This window comes from Anser brachyrhynchus, assembly GCF_964034855.1.
Source record: "Anser brachyrhynchus genome assembly, chromosome: 11".
Lineage (NCBI taxonomy): Eukaryota > Metazoa > Chordata > Aves > Anseriformes > Anatidae > Anser > Anser brachyrhynchus.
In genome coordinates, this window is record NC_137706.1 from 10,744,791 (window position 1) to 10,757,933 (window position 13,143).

A 13,143-nucleotide genomic window follows, 5' to 3' on the forward strand; every position below is an offset into this window, starting at 1 on the left:
TTATTATAAGCTCGGAGGATTTGTCAATGAGCAATTTCTTTCTTGCCTTTGTCTGGACTTGCTGCTGTATAATTTAATATCTCATGTACTATATGTCTGCATCTATTGAAAATTTAACACATCCTGCAAGGTCGGACTTGAAATCCTTCTGATAGCAGTGTCACGTTAGGAGAGGTTGAACTTTAAGCTTTACTTTATGTTCGTCAAGACTGGGTGTTTCTTTTCAGCCTCAGATTAATGGGCTGTGAGAGAGATGACAAAAGTACAGGCTATAATTTAACAGGTAACATATACCACAAAATGACATAGCTTCTCAGTAGGGTGAGAGGAGGCTTTTCCAAACATCATTTGTTAGTTACTAACAAGCAAGACACGACAACTGCTAAAGTACATGTCATTTTTTGAACGCACAGTGCATAATTGGGCTGAATAAAAGGCAGTCTGTCTTCTGTAGTGTCCTGTCTCTGACAGCGACTGATAGAAGATGCCTTGAGAAGAATTAAATATATATATAATATGAATATATATATATAAAGAAATATTAAAAAGTAAAGTAAATGTTATAGACCTTCAAAATGCTTTTTATTTTTTTTAAATGCCAGTCCACATGCCCTTCTTTCAGGTGAAATTCTTCTTTGGGTGGGGTCAATGGAAATCCTCCTTATCATTAGTTTCGTCAGAGCTGGTATTTGATGAACTGCACTCTGCAGCCTGAGTCCAGCTGAGATCAGAGAATTAAGCCAGCCCTTCCCAGAAACTCTGATAGCTTTTCTTTGGGCCCCTGCATTATAAGAGATAAGCAATACAAGAGATCTGGAAAGCCAGAAAAGGGACGGGCATACAGGAAGGGCAAAAATGAGCAATGTAGCCCCAGATGGATCATTTGCGGGCTGTTTGCTGCAGAGCTTGACCCTTCTGTCTTAGCTCTCTTCATCAAGAAGATGGAGTGGAGCTACTAAATGTTTTATTTCAGTTTTGTAGCTGGTTCTTTATATTCTGATGCACCCTTCAATGGATGCTGTGAGAAGCTCTTGAGGAAACCTGACTGTATTTCTAGGAAACAGGTCTGGGTTACAATTAGCCACAATAAAAGAACAAACTAAGAGACTGCTGCAAAGTCAATATAGCTATTTTTATTTCTATGAAGGTAACCAATAGACCTTCTAGAAGGGATTTGGGTAGGAAGGACCCTTCCTGAAAGCTGGAGGGAGGATGCACGTTGGTGAGGTGCGATTTCAGGGCAGTCGCGGGAGCAAGCTGAGATGCCAGCGTCCCTAAGGGAATTCCTGTGCTCGGGCTGGGATTTCTTAGCAGGTCAGCGCTCCTCCCTGGGTCTGGGGTATATACAGAGCTCCTGACGGCAGCAGTTCGGTGGAAGGAATGTGCCCCTAATTCTCCTTGGGCCAGCTTATAACCAATGACCTAATTAGCTTTCTACTATAAATCTGTCAAGTGCATGAAGTCATTGAAGTCCATATTTTCTATATGGACAAGAGGAACAGTTTCAGGGGCATCTGTTTCCCAAGTGCTCATTCCGATTCTTAATGCTGGAGCACGTCATTTGCAGTCTCTGCCAGTGGAAAATATGCTCATCTCTTCATTTTTTGCTTCCTGCAAGTATAAATACACTGCACAGCCGCATGAGTGCTAATTCCTGGTTGACTTTCACAGTTAAATCATTTTCTCTTGTTCTCCTGAGGGTTATGTGCTGCATGTAGAGGAATGCATCTGATGAGAAGAAAAGTGTTGATACATATTCAGATTCTGGGACTTGAGAACATCCTTCATTCCCTGTTGGCCCAAAGATTAATCTGCTTTTTAATAATAATAGCCAGTCTACAAATGAAGACGGGGTAGTTAATATTGTGTTTCAAGATAGCAAAGTAGTTGCATTTCCTTGAGCTGCAAATGTCTGAGATACTTGGTGCTTGCAAGGGTTTATTTGATGTCTTCTGTGCTGAAAAACTAGTGGGGTTATTGGTGATGTGCAGGTGTCCTCTGCTTCCACAGAGAGGCTTCTTGTATCTTCAGAGCTCACAGGAAGTGGCAGACAGCATGATCCAAGCTATTTGGACATTTCTGCCAGAAGAAAGGACAAATTCAAGTAATCACCAAGGGTTTTTCTTAAAGTTCTAGTAGAATTTGTGTGCAAGAACGGTATTTAGCAATGATGTAATTGTTGCTATGACATACCCCTTATGTTATGGAAACCAGAATCCCCACCGCAAAGCGATCTAGCGCAGGGGTGGGATTATTTTAACCTCATTTTCTTTTTTTCCTTCTATGATTCCTGGTGAAACCTAACACAATGTGCGTTGCGAATCTTTTTTTAAACCGTCTGTCTGAAGACAGCGCTATTTCCAGCTGTTCGCAAACAACCGTCCGAGGCATCCTCTGGCCGTCTGTCTTCAGCCTGGTGCCTCTTGTCAGTGTGGCCGCGGTTGTGCTGTGTGCCGGGAGCCTGCTCCAGGCCGGGGCAGATGCAAAGACCTCATCGACAGCCAGCCCCTGGCTGGATAGCTAAGGAAGACCCGGTGGTGATTCACAATGCATGGCAATGCGCTTTAGCAGATGACAGCAGAGCGCAGGAGAGACCAGCGCTAACCACGCGGTGAAGCCTGGGCTCATAAATTCTGGTATATTTGTGTAGGCAAACTTGCGGATTCAGAAGGGTAATGATTTACAGACAGAAAGATAGTTACTGCAGGAATGCCTCACCGTTTAGCTGGGGTGGTTTTCTCCTTCCCGTGTGCCCCACAGAGCAGGTCGTCGTCCGCAGGCTGTTTGAGGGGCTGTGCTCCTGCCGCTGCTGGCTGCTAGGGGTGTTCCCCCAATCAGTGCCGTGCCCTCTGGGTGGCAGAAGGATGTGTGTCCTTTGGCAGTCTCCTCACAAAGCGAGGACGTGGTTTGCTCTTCCAGATGGCCTCCCCCTGACTGGTGCGGCCCTAGTGTAAGGCAAGATGTCCTCACGGTGCTTTGTCTCGTTAGCTGCCCTCAGAGCATCTCACTTCTGCTGCAGAACTCTACTCTGAGTACCGAGTCTTCAGATCCTTGGCACTTAGAGGGCCAGGAACGCAGGGGTTTATTTCGTTACGTATCCCATGCTGTCCTGATGGTTAGGCAGCCTTCTGGTACTCATTGTTTTGGCTCACCCCTACCCTCCTCTTCCTGTTTTCAGCTGACTTTTTGCAAAGTTTGAGAAGTCCTGCAGCTTTCCATCCCACGGGCATTGCTGCTGAAACTTCTCTGCCTAATTTTCTACTTCGCGGTTTGTTTAAATGCCAGATTTCAATTTCGAGGACATCCTTTTATTGTTTTAAAAATTGATGAATAACTGAGGTTGAGCCTCAAAAAAAAAAAAAAAAGACTTGGAGCATGATCAACTGGCACGTGCTCAGGTGTTGAGCAAAGTCTATTTTCTGGCACGGTCCCTGGTGAGTTTGATGTCCCAGCCAGCTCACACAGAAAAACTTAATTTCATAAAGATAACATGTCCTGCAAAATGTTTGCTCAGTCACCTAAAGCTCTGCAAATATTTCCAGAGCTATAGAGGTTTTACTGTTTCTGGAAAATAGGTGGAGAAGGTTGACAGTCCGGACTATATCGTGGATGATGTAAAAATTTGTTCATCACGGTGGGAGTGAATTAAAAGAACAAAAAACAACAACAAAAACAACAACAACAAAACACACACACACACACAAACAAACATCAAAAACCCCAACAACAAAAAACAAACGCAAAAAGTCCTGAATTTGTTGCAGGATGGGGTGATATGCAGTTTATATGGTCTGTGAAATGTCTGTAGCCATGGTTATCACCTGCAATGTTTTAAAGCATCTTGGATATTCAGGATTTCTCATGCGGCTCCATATCCCAGCAGCCTTCCGTGCATGTCATTTAGGGAAAACAGAAGAGAAATAACTAATGAAAAAGGCTCTTTCTCCTAATGTGTGGAGGGCTTTTTCCCTTCCCTCCAGTGGCTCATCGCTCCACTTAGGCATGAATGTATTTCATCTTTATCGTGGCCGGAGACAAGGGGCGACCATCAGAAGTGAAGCGTCGAGTGCTGGGAGGCTGGGTTCGGGTTTCTGTTTTCGTTGGAGATGGGCTGGCGGGTGCTCACTGAAAAATGCTGTGCTCAGCTCTATTCCACATGACACGCGGAGAAATAACAAGCTGCAGAAGTTATTGATTTATTATTTGGAAATATGCCATCCTACATAACTCACACGTGGAGGGGGGGAAAAAAAGAATGCTTTGACTTGCTTAAACATTATCTTCAGAATAGGAAGATTGAAAGAAAATCTGTCTCTGTTTGCCACCAGCCCCCTAAAATGTTTTCTGTGGCCAGTCCCCTCCTGGGACAAGAGGAGCTGGGGTCTGCAGGGGCTGTGTTGGCCTCCGGCCCATTCCCAGGCTCCTTCAAGCAATGAGCACGTGCCGGATGCGGTGATTCACTTCTATTTTGGCAAAGGTCCGAGCAGGAGAGGGGCAGGGGAGAGCTTAGGGTTGGGGGTAGCACAAAAAATGTTTGGAAAAGCATATTTTGATTTTATTAAATCTGCACAGCAGCGTCCTAGGTAGGCAAATTGGAAAACGTGCTTAAAATATTATTAGAAAATGTTCTGGGAAGCTCTCATGGAGTGATGTAGTGGCTTAAAGGACTCCAAGGCTTTTTGCATCTTTTCTACACTAGGTCTAGCTATCCATAAGAAACAGCTTGGGGTGCTTTGGGTTGTTTTTGTCCTTGTTTTTTGATTCCTTGACACTTGCTTAAAGCCCAATGTAGAGAAGTACTGTGTCTGTGAAGCCCACTAAGGATTTAGTTTTTGTGCAAATATCATCATTATGGTTGGCTGTGTAAAACTCACAAGGTAAACGCACCGAGAGCTCCAATTTGCAGGCTGGGGAGTGTGTTAATTTTAAGGCTCAAGCTCCTATTTTGGTTAGCAGAAAGAGGAAGAAGCAGAATTGATTTGGGATTCAAATAACAGAAGGACCAAGCTTCTTTAAAAAGTAAATTAAAAAATGCTACTGTACTGATATTACGTATATTATGCAACAGAGACAAAAATAGGTATTAAAAAAGGACCAGATAAAGATGAAATAAACACTTCTGTAACTTTCATTTTATATTTAATGGTACAGAACTATTTTCTTTCCACACCCCAATGGACCTCAGGTGCTTTGGGTCCAAGCCCTGAGTCTTTGACCAGAGCTATGGTTATAGGGAAATTCTTGCACATTCTCTGTACCTTTTGGTTAGACTAGGCAAGGATTTAATGAAATACTTGATTATTTCAGCTAAAAGTCACTAGCAAGTATCTGTAAACAATGGCTTTTCTTAAAAAATCTGGATGCATCTTGGCGGATTTTCCTAAGCAGGATGGGGGTCCAACAGGTCCAACGTGAGTGCCCTTCTTTTTGGGCACGATGATGAGCGAGGAAACGGTGGAAGCAGAAAGCCTCTGAAATATTTCGGTTTGTCTGAAACGATGCCTTATCGAGGCAGGAACGGCTGGTCTGCAATGTGCGAGATTCCTGCCTGGACAGCTGGCTTGGCACTGTAACAAGATTTTATAGGGGCAGCCTAAGATGACTTTTATAACAGGGAGAGCTGTGAGCCCACTGCAAGAGTAGATGAATGTAAGAGGAAATGGGAGAGCGTGTATTTATTGACACAAAGGGAAGGTGGCATTTAGCTGGGGTTCCCCTCACATTGTCCAAGCCTGATGGTGAAAACCATTGCTATATACATTTTTTCCTCTAGGGTTTCAATACAAGTTACCCACAGATCATGTGGCATCGTCAGACTCTTGCTTTACCTGGCTGTAGGGACAGAGTTGGGAAAAAGGATGCTAAAGAAGTGAGTGGGACCGTGGCAATGTGTGTTTTGCAACCTGAATGACACAAACCCAGTTTTCCATCTTTTGAGAGCAAAACACAATTTTTGAGCAACACCTTCTGTTGCCACTAGTGTAGGAAACTGATATGGGCTCATATGGAGAGCCCATATACCACAAAACCATGGCTTCGGATTGGGTTGAATAACGGCGAACCCAAGGGCATCAGCTCGTGCTTGTCGGCTGCTGGTGGTGCTGCTGGCTGGAGCGCAGGGCATGATGTCTGCATACAAACCCTGGCAGTTATTTCCCCGTGATTTTCTAATTGTGATTTAATGACAGCTCAGTGTTCATCTCAGGTGCTTTGAATACAAAATGGTAATTCACTTTTTTTTTTCTTTAAATAAAAGTAGCTTGTTCTCTTACAAAGGTCCCATGGGGATTTGATGTCTCCGATGCAAAACCATGTGCTGCATGCAAGCAGGCAAGTTTTTGCAGGCACCCAAAGGCATGATGACTTGGTTGTTTATAGCTTGAATGGTCCACAGTGAAGGTTGTTTATCAGAACCCCTGCATCACCAGATGGTGTCATTAAAAATAGCACAGTTTATAAACCTGTTTATGGATGGTGTATTTATACAGCATGTGGATATGTATTTATATATGCTGTCTGTGGGCGCTTTTAAAAAAAAAATGCTGTGTGTATAAATTCCTTTTCTACTTAGCTTGAGAACAAACAAAAAATACTTGGCGAGCTCCTAAATGAAGCATTGGCATCGTCAGCCTTGGCACGCACGTCTGGAGGGGCGTCAGGAACTCAAGGCATCTGTGTCATCTGCTGCCCGCGGCCGTGGGTCTCCTTCGTTCGGGAGCTCGCTCACAGCGACGTTTTCCCATCTTGAGGATTTGTCACCTTAGGGTCATTTTAATGAATACATTGCACCGGGATGATTTTGCTTCAGTTCTGTGTTGTAGAAGATGGACTTCAGGAGCTCTAGCTACCTTTGCTAGCCCTTCCCTAGGACAGCTTTTGGCTCTTCTGGTTTGCTGTGTTATCTGTCAGTGATTTTGCAGGAAAAGCAATATTTTTTAAATATATTTAAGTATTTTTAAATGTAAGCAAAAAATGCAGTGACAGTAAATAAGACTTTTCATGAATCCTTACTCACTTAGAGGAGAACAAAACCTTCTAGCTGTAAAGATCAAAGCTTCTTTTAAAAAGCATGAGATTGCCAGGGATCAGAGTGAAGTTTCTTTTACCATGGTTTGGTTTCCCCTGAAAAGCTTTTCCTTTTGCTGGGTCCTTCTGAGTCCCAGCTGATGCTCTCTCGTTGGCCACAATCACAAAAGCATCAGCACAAATATATTGTGAAATTCCAGATTGACATATCCAGAAAGTTCCAGAGAGGAGCTTTTAAGGAACCTTTTAAAAAGTTTAGCTTGTTTAGTGTATCATATGATGCTGACCTATTTTGATGTAATTTTTAGAAAAATAATATGTTCTTTCCCAGAAGTTTTTCATATAGAATGAAAAATAAGGATTCTGTTCCAGTTTTTGAACCGGGCTCTCTTAGATGTTTCACCTTTTTCATCCATCAGAATCTGCACAGCTGATGGGTTGTTATCGGGTAAGCAATCAAGAGAAGCAGATGAAATGCTTGGGTTTGCTGGCTATAAGCTTGTATTTGCAGAAAGCTTGTGTTTTGGTGGATGTTGAATCAACTTGTGATATTTTTTAAGCAAGCTGGGGACGCCGACTAGGAATGAAGCGAGATGTGGAAGTGGTTTCATTCCTCCTTTCTCACTTTGTAAATGTCATCTCAAACCAAAGCAGACGGTGCTAGAGCCAAGTAGAATTTCACAGCCTTCTGTTCAGTTGTAAATTTTTGGGAAAAACGCATTCGTACAGAAACCCCGAAGCGTCTGTCTGTTGATGGCATCCGAGCGCAGTGTACGGCATTGGGCGTGGGTTATGGGAGGTTATTCACGAGCAGCCTGTGATAGGAGTAAGCTACTCTGGAAGAAGGATTTTCAGCTGATTTCCCTCTTTATTTGGGGAATTTTCATGTGGAAACAAGGCTTTCTTATGCCTCGGTAATGAAAGTCGTCAGATCAGCTCTGGCAGATAAACTCCGGGGGCTTATCTGGCTCCATCTGGGAAGGAAACGAATGAGCCAGTCAGGTTTTCCTCTGCTTTGGGGATTTACTCCAGCATTACAGGCATTTTCCTGCTTTTGGAAAACAGCAAATGCCATATGGAACCTGCACACAATTCTATGCAAATAACAAATCATTTTGCTTTACATTTCCTTGTTAATCTGCTCTAATTTTGCAGTTGGACTCGATAAAAGCTGGAATAGCACCACATGCTAGGTAGTGGTTTGCCCCTTTGGTTTCACCCCTCTTTTTTACCTTCATCCTTGCCCCATTCTAAGGAAAGAGGAGAGAACGCTGTGCCTGATGGGGACATGCCAAAGAGAGATGAAGCCCCAGATTTGAGGGCCTTTCACACGTTTCCCTGCTTTCTAAACCAGCTTTGATAGCTTTTGCATCTGGATCATGAACAGCTCTGAGTCACGTACCTCTGCACAGCTCAGGAACAGCACAATGAGTGTGGACTTTCTGATGGGATGAGAAGGAGAAGGTGCAAAACCATTTCAGCAACAACCAACCTGTCACCTTCTCTTTGTCAGGGCTCTTTGGGTTATAAGTGTTATCTTTTTGGGCTGCTTCCCAGTCTGCACCTTATGGCAGTAGCTGTGCTGCATGATACAACCGTATCGTGGTCACCAGAGTTTTCAGATGTTTTGTGCTCGTGGCTTGCAGGCTGGGCACTTGAATGCCCAAAACGCTCCAGACGTGTTTAGATTGTGACAAATTTTTGACCTTTGATATCCGTCGATAGGGCAACAAATTCCATACATCGTGGAAACCCCCCTGCCTTTGTATTCAGGCCTGAATTTTTCACTGCCTTTTGATTTCATTTCCCACTCCCTTGGTTTTGTGCTTTAAGACAGATGGGAAACTTCTGTTTATTATGTTTTCTTCATGCTGCTTTTTGTTTTGTATTTATATCACGTCTCTCCTGCTTCACTTCTCTGATATAGGTGGTCTCAGGGTTTCCATGCTCCCTTCTGTAAGTTTTTCAAGCACCAGTTCACTCCTTCTGACCATCTCTTAATTTCACCTTATGGTTTGGGAAGCAATAGCCCCCTTTCATTCTCCTTTTTAGCATTTGGTATCCCTTACTGTTGACTGTAGCTGGATGTGGAGCAATTCCTAGTTGTTGCAAGACTTAGATTATAAATGTGGTGTTCTCCTTGGAGGAAATGAATTTAGTTCTGATGCTGAATGCAGAAGTGAAAATCCCAAGCATCATCTTTTTTCTCACTCATCCTGGAAATTGCAGAGACAGAGAAGAGAGAAATCACACGTGTTCAATGTCAGTTCATTATTCTGCACTGCATCCTTGTATACTGGCATAAGCAGTTCTTTCAGTGTTTGCACTCTGGTCAGCTGTAGGCAGGCAGTGCTTCTCTTTAATACTGCTTAGCTGTCTGATTGCTATATTTCCTTTAATTTTCACACATGAAGATGTTGGAAATTCTGCCACGTTCTGTTTACTTGGTACCCCAAATTTTACATGCTTATACTCCTCAAATAATGTCATATTGAATTCAGTAGAGACTTGGGCTGTCATTTTGTGTGCGTTTCAACATCAGGACCCTCATTTTTATTTTTCTTCTACTTGAACATTGCAAATTATGTTTTGTGTCACAGCATTCAGATCAGTCTGAGCATTTTAAGCTCTCAAAAATGCCTTGCAAGCAAGAAAAATTCAAGGAGCCAGCTCCTTGCCTAGCCACATCTTTCTAAATATTGAATGCAGTTATGAAGTGCACATGTAAGTATTTTTTTTCCCTAGTGAGAGGTGAGATGAAGTCACTGACCCCCTTCTCCCCCGAGCTTCAGCTGAGGTCAAGTCCATCTTATGCAACCTTGCTGACCGGGCTGCGTTAGCAAGCTCGCTGATGCAGCTATGGCAACAAAACTCCGCTCCGTCACTTTGGGTTACGTCGCTTGAGAAGCCCTTGTGTTTGTGCCAGCAGAACAACTCCCTCCGCTGACGCGTGGTGCGCGTCCCCGCAGGCACCCTGTCACCACGCCGGCCTGGCCGGAACAGCAGAGGAGCTTCTAGAGGCAAAATCGACAGGCAGTTGTCTTCGTGGGGGTGCTCGAGAGGAGAGCAGTCAGTAATTTCTTGCCTGATAGGGTTAAATATGGAGCTGCTGGACTCTGCAAAACCTGAGTGCATGCTTTTGGCTCGTTGCTCCATTCCTTTCGCTGAGTTTTGTGTTTGGGAGCTCAGAGCATGGCCAAAGCTCCACACTCCTCTCCAGCAAACCTGCACTGCTTCTCCTCCCAGCAGAGCAGGTTTCAGTGGGCTGGGGCTGGGAAGAGTAAGGCTGTGCGTTTTTCCTGGAAGTAACAGTGCCAAAAATAGGAATCTGTGGATGTTACTGCACTAGAAACTTTTGTAGATCCTGGTGATGTCGATGGTTTATTTGGTTGTTTATAACTGACTCGCTGTCAGGGGTCCTTGTTGTAAGTCTCAAAAAGTTGGGTTTTTTACCCGCAGAACTGATATAATTGATGCTGGCAAAAGAACTGAGACCTGTGCTTCCATCAAGGAGCCAAGTGGACAACAAATCCTTGGCAGCGCCGTCTGTCAGCATCAAACCCTTCCCCGCCCAGCCCATACCTCAGGGTGCTGAGAAACAAACCTGGCTGTGAGATGGCTGCGGGGAGTCTGTGGTGATCCGTGAATGTGGTGTGTAAATGCTGCGATTCACCTTCCCGTAGCATGTTGTCCAGCAGCCAAGCACCGTGATGAATGATCTGTCACTCCCAGCTGCTGGATCAGGATGGAGAGATGCAGATGTTGTCATCCCCCAGGGGTCTGAGAATACCCTGCGTGTTGTCGACTCGCTTCTTACAGCACAAAAATATGGAAATTTCTTCTCCAGAGTTAACCTCTCCCCAGCCACTGTCAGACAGGGCTGTGGTCCCACCATCAGGAAGGACAACGGGCTGTTGGTGGGATGCACAAAGGTCTCTCCCTGGAGCTGTGGTCCTGCTTCTGCAAGGCACAGTGCTCTTGGCAAGGCTACAGGGAGCGATGCCTGCCTTCATCCACATCCTCTGCTGCAGGATGCTGCTGGAGGGGCCACACGCAGACAGGAGACATGGCAGGTCGTTCCTTCTGCTGAGAAAAGCAATTTTGACCACTCTTACTCAGGGATGATAATTTGGTAGTCCATGCAAGAGTCATCCAAACAGGCCTGGAGTTCCCAGGGGTTGCTGATTTTGGATACCAAATAAGTCCTAAGACATTGTTTCAAAAGAGCCCTGTTGAGAATGGGATATGACAGTGTCTTATACTTTAAAAAAAGGAAATTTTAATTTGTCTTTAAAAATAACTTAGTTTTAATTTGAAGTATAAACTGTAGCAGATTTTTAATTGCAAGGTGTTAATCTCTGGTATGAGAGTTTTTCTCTTTGAATGGCCTTATACATGTTTTGTTTCATCTTCATCTCAACCGTATGTTTGTTAAATGAAAACCTGATGTTGGTTTGCTATAATTCCTTCATCTTCAAGTGCTCTGTGGGGACCCCGCATCCATCAAAAAGGGCACAGACTTCTTCGTGGTACTTAGAGATGAAGGAATTTTTGAAGGTAGCTTTTAAGGATGTCTCCCAAATTCTGCAGAAAGACAGTTACTGCTGTATTGAAGATTAGTAACTGAAGCTTAAGAGAGTAAATTTAACATGTACATATGGACAGCAAGAATGTTCCCCCAAAGCTGCTGTTTTCTTATGCACAATTTTCATCGTGTTCTGCAGGCCAGCAAAGGTCCAAGAAATTATATTGGTAGATCACAAAATCATAGTTATTTCTCCTGGACTGTGACTCCTTCTAAAGATAACCAAACTGATAACTGGAAAAATGCTAGGAAAAAAGAAATAAAGGGAACTTTTTTTCCACTTGTGCTTTGGAACAAATGCTCTGGTGTAGTTACTGCTGCGTATACGCCTGTCCTGAAATGAGAGCTTACATCCAAGCTCTTGTGGAAAAGGTTGTTCTTTGAGGACTTTAATCCCAATTCATATTTGGCCAGAAGTTGAACTGGGGATGGAAGGGAGGGAGCAACAGATGGACAGATGTGGGGAATAAATCCACGGCCTGAGAATGATGGGGAAAAATAGCAAAGAAGAGCACGTTTTTAGCCAAAATTCTGCAGTTGAGGAAACTGAGGCCAGGAGGTACATGATGTTTTGTCTCGGGTCACGCACACACTGTGGCAGAGCTGAAGAGGAGCCTGAATAAGTGGAGTTCTGGTGCAAGCATTAATCATTAGATAATTTTTCCCCAGCCAGTAATAGTAACAAGCAACCTGAAGTGTGAATAAACTGATAAACTACAGTATACTCAGTGGTATTTTTTGGTCATTTACTGAGGTCTATTAAGGAAAAACAGCTCGCAATGCTAATTAGTAATTTTGTACAAATCTTTGGATTAGCAGAACTTTTTAGGAAGAATTTCACAGCAACATCAGCTGTGCAGCTGCTGACCATCCCATGCAGAACAGTGTACACCAGCTGAAATGGCTTTCAGGAAAACGTGTAGAGCAGAGCAATGGCATGTGCCCAGTTTAGGTTTATGCAGACTTAAAGATCTAGGTGATTTTTTTGGGGAAAAAACCCACATGTAGAGCTCCTCTTTTATTGCTGCCTGGGTGCTCAGCGCTGCAGAAAGGACCTGTCCTGAGCAGGCAAAGCTGGGGCTAATGGACCCTGCATCCCATTAAGCAGCTGTCAGGAGCAGGCGGCTGATGAATGGTGCTGGCTCTCGTTACCATTGCATGCATCGCCGTCTCTCCCTCCTGAATCACTCAGGAAAAGCTCACGCTTGCTCAAGAAATACTCATTCTTCTACAGTTGGCGGGGTTTCCAAATAAGTATATTTTTTCAATACCTATAGTTTAGCAGGGACCTGTGAAAGTCCTGCTGTTCTGCATGCCTGCCGTGTTCTGGTTGCTCCACAGAGACCTGAGATGCAAAAACAAATACAAAATTCATAACGCAGAGTTGTTGCTTATTATCGGGAGTTTTGTTCCAGTGGGTGGGATGTGTTCTGTTTTGAACACAGAAGGCTTTATCCTCCATACTTCACTGGGATTGCCGAGGGAAACTGTTCTGATTGCTCGCTGTTGTCTGTCAGCACAGCAGAGATGGA

The 13,143-nt window shown here is 43.9% G+C and overlaps 1 protein-coding gene across 16 annotated transcripts in view; it reads left to right on the forward strand.

Moving 5' to 3' along the window:
• MYO9A (myosin IXA) overlaps positions 1–13,143 on the forward strand; it is a 187,948-nt gene that overhangs the window by 116,079 nt on the left and 58,726 nt on the right. The window lies entirely within an intron of this gene.